This window comes from Ranitomeya variabilis, chromosome 2 (assembly GCF_051348905.1).
Source record: "Ranitomeya variabilis isolate aRanVar5 chromosome 2, aRanVar5.hap1, whole genome shotgun sequence".
NCBI lineage: Eukaryota > Metazoa > Chordata > Amphibia > Anura > Dendrobatidae > Ranitomeya > Ranitomeya variabilis.
The window spans coordinates 983,215,465-983,219,779 of record NC_135233.1 but is presented as its reverse complement, the minus strand read 5'-3'; the positions used below and the strand labels follow the sequence as shown (position 1 = coordinate 983,219,779).

General features: G+C 43.2%; 1 long non-coding RNA gene across 1 annotated transcript; it reads left to right on the top strand.

Annotated features, from left to right (window-relative positions):
- The first annotated feature begins 267 nt into the window (after nucleotides 1-267).
- Nucleotides 268-3,114, top strand: LOC143810083 (uncharacterized). Its single transcript, XR_013222648.1, has 2 exons — nucleotides 268-765; nucleotides 2,790-3,114. It is a non-coding gene; the product is annotated as an uncharacterized LOC143810083 (long non-coding RNA).
- Nucleotides 3,115-4,315: the final 1,201 nt, after the last annotated feature.

The window sequence follows — 4,315 nt, the reverse complement described above, 5'->3', positions numbered from 1 at the left end:
CCCTTGTATTCACTCTAAACCCGCAGAAATAAGATGGAGTTTTCTTTGAAGCCAATTATGGGAGAGAGTTTCAATTAAGACATTTGGCTCAAATGAAAAGAGTTGGGATGACATAGCATTTAGCTGTCAGAAACAAGAGAGAATCCCTAAGTCTTACTCTCATTATTGGAGGAACCTAATTCCAGATGGGATATTGAGCAATGTATTGTATATTATATTCATTGGTGATTACAAACCCCTAATCAGTAGTGTAACTTGAAGCTTTTGAGTCCCAGTGCAAAATATTCAACCATGCCCTCAGTTAACATGGGTATTTAATAGTATTGGTCTGCTCTCATGGGCCAAAGGGACTTTTGAGCCCCATATTCTCCTGTGCCCAGGTACAACCCCGGCACTCACAGCTGTTGCACCCCTGCCTGTAGTGCATGCTTAAATTGCTGGAAAGCTTGTAATTGCTCATAAAAATAAAAAATAAAATAAAATACATGTTGGGGAAAGGAGAGAGAGAGTACCCTACTGACCATAAGAGCTTACAATTTACAGGTGAGAAAGAGAGGATCCCGCTGATGAACTTACACTCTACAGGGATCAGAGGACCCCGCTGACCATAAGAGCTTACACTCTACAGAAAACAGATGAACCCGCTGGTCATAAGAGCTGACACTGTACAGAAGAGAGAGTCTTACCCAGTGACTCTGGAGATGGAAAATGACTCTGCCATACAAACTGTGCTCTGCTTGGAGCCGCATATCCTTGATGACCCAGGTAATGACCACCACCACTGTACAAGGTATGATAATCCGTAAGATGTCATAGCTGCAGGGCATTATGGGAAACAGGGCAATGCAGAATGACATTAGCCCCATCTCTAATGCTTCAGGAGTGTGGAAAATAGTTTGTTCTGCTAACCCTGAACTGAATCTTAAAGGGATTATTCATTATTTATTTATTTTGCTTTGCTTATATGGCACTATCGTATTCAGCAGAATTTTACATACATTATCATCGCTGTCCCCATTGGGGATCAAAATCTAGATTCCCTATCAGTACGTCTTTGGAATGTGGGGGAAAACTGTAGTAACTGGAGGAAACCCAGGCAAACATGGGGAGAACATAAAAACTGCTTGCAAATGTTGTCCTTGGTGGGATTTGAACCAAGACTCTAGTGCTACAAGACTGAGCCACCATGCCGCCCATACACTACTAGGACAACTACTTCTTGAACTAAATGTTTGGCCCTGATAAAATAAAAAACCTATACTCACCTTCCATGCTGGCACTGTTCCATTGGTGTCAGCACTTGCGGTCCCGGTACTGTGGAATGGCATTTGGTACCTGGCGCCCAAGCCATGCCAGTGTCACTATTCCCACCTCCATATGGATTGAACATGAAGAGGAAGTCTGGGATCAGCTGCAGCGAAGACTTCCTCTTCATGTTCAATCCATATGAAGGCAGGGATAGTGATGCCAGTGCTGATTGAGCGTCGGATTCACGTGTCACAATAACTAAATGGGAACCCCGGGACTGTGGGTGCTGACACCGCTGGAACAGTGCCGGCATGGGAGGGGAGTATAGGCTTTTTTATTTTATTAGGTCCAAACATTTAGTTCAAGAAAGGGTTGTCTTAGTATTGGATAACCCATTTAATATGTTCAAATTTATGTTAAATCCCAAATTTCAGGAAATTTAACTCAAACTCAATCCTTCGCGAAACGATACACTCATCCCTATTTACATCATATCTGTCTGACAACATGTAATTATGTAGAAGTAATGAATATATGGTCTTATTTACGTTTGGTCTAGGGGTACATTTTTTTTCTAAGAATGAGTATATAAAAAGATTTCTTCAATGAGCCTAAACCTACAGCATTACCGTATATACTCGTGTATTTTTTTTAGCTGAAAACGCTCCCCTTGGCTTATACACGAGTCATTGTCCAAAAAGCTGGCAGGGGAGGGGGAGCGGGGAGACGGCAACTGTAGGACAGTGACAACTGCAGCCACCGGCTTCCAGAAAACATCAATACCTCCATCGCTGCATCTCCTTCCCTGTATCGCTCATTACAATAATGTATATGCACGCATCTCCACTCCCATAGGCGTGGAGCGCATATTCATTACCACATGACTGCTGAGCACAGGAACAAGGAAGAGCTGCCGATGCAGGGATGCATGAGGAGGGTGAGTAGGACGGGGGGTGTGAGCCATGCGGGACCATGGGAGCCATGTGGGGGACCGTGGGAGCCATGCAGGACCGTGTATCCATGCGGGACCGTGGAACCACACATACCAGGTCAAAACAGGGGAGCTACATACCAGGACAGGATGGGGTTGCCACACATACTAGGAAAAAATGGGGGAGCCACATACCAGGACAAAACGGGGGAGCCACATACCAGGACAAAAAGGGGGAGCCACACATACCAGGACAAGACTGGGAGCCACATATACTAGGACAAGACAGAGGAAGCCACACATAGCAGGACAGGACTGGGGGAGCTACATATTAGGACAGGACAGGGGGAGCCACACATAGCAGGACAGTCAATAAGCTTACCCAGTTTTCCGTGACAAAATTAGCTGCCTCGGCTTAACCTCAGGTCGGCTTATACTCGAGTATTTACGGTATATTGGAGTCTAGTTATGTATTTCTGAGCACAGATAAATGGACCAAGAAAACATTAGTCTATGGCATAATAGGCACTTGCGTAATGTTATTCTTAAAATATATATATATTTGTTGGATTGTGTTGTGTCAGTCCTTTTACTTCTCTTTTTAACGTAGACTTGAAATGGAAAAATAAAAGAACATACAGTATGGCAGAGGCGGAAAACAGCTGGAAAAAAGCAGTAATAAAGCAGCAAAAATAGCACAATGACTGTAATCTGGATTCAGTGTGGGTCATAGACGTGATTGTTATTACTGCAGAAATCAATGTCTTATGTAAGACATTAGTGACCCAGGGCAAAGATCACGTTAGTTGCCCATAATATACATTGCACAACATGAAGCAAAATCTTTGCCGCAACCTGGAATAATTAGTTAATCATTTATTTTAGAGCATTTAATATATATTTAAAAGTGTAAAATAAAGTTAAAAATTTCCCTACATTGGATTCTACTATTCATTATCAGAGACACTTACGTAAATGAAAAAAGAAGCCTAAATGCTTGCCATGGGCAACGTCTCCAATTTTTCTTTCCACAAGTTTTCTAACTCTCCCCAACGTATTTAATGCAGGCTTTGAGTTAATTGTTTTGGAGCTTGGGCGCTTTACATAAGATCCGCATTGGGTGTTCCAGACCCATTCATTTTATATTAATTAAATATGGGTTAACACAAAAAATAAATTGCAGTTCTTTTACTTCTTAAATTCGTGTTTCCGACAATTCCTAAACCCCCATTGATTTTTATTTTCAATGGAGGCAGCAGTGATGTCAATAGCAGCAATATGGCACTGTTGTGACCTGTAATTTCCATTAATGGTTACATTTCACTGCAGGGTATCTACATTGGAAGTCTAAATTTTTACATCTTTTTTTTTAATAATTACAGTATTTGTAGTTGAACAAATAGAGATTCCCTATAATCTGCTGGACCCCACAAAATGTTCTTCTGCAAAACACCAGTATGGTAAAAAGATAATAGCATTATCTATTTATGTAATTACCTTAAATTGTCTGTCATCCACTTCCGTCTGGACGTCCTCGAATCCCACAATCCATTGCGCCGCACCGGAAGTACGCTGTCCGCCATATTGGAATACTCGAGTGATGGGTATTCCAATATGGCACCTGCTGGTGGTACCAGGCCCTTGCGCAGTACCACCAGCGGGTCACCTCCGGACCCCCCGCTGCTGGGATTCCCCCGCCGCAAGAACCCCACGCCGCAAGGACCCTTGCGCAGTACCACCAGCGGGTCATCGCCAGACCCCCTGCTGCTGGGACTCCCAGCCGCAAGAACCCCACGCCGCAAGGACCCCTCCTCACCGCTGGGATCCAGACTGCTACTGGGTTCCAGCCCGCTGACGTCACCACCCTCTCGATGCGATAGAATTCACCCTCCATCTAGTAGAAAAATAAAGACACAGACTCGGTTCACACTAGTCATGAATCGATCATCATAACAGATCTAAGTGCTACCGCACAGAATCATCACCTACAGACAGCTCTTTTTACTTAGATGATGAGTATAGCGCACTTTGTCCTATTGAATTCTGCGTTTCAGACATGTTTCACTTACAATATTATGATTTATTTGGGTTATTGTAGACATTTTGGATGCTTCTGAATTTTGGAAGAGTTGCCTG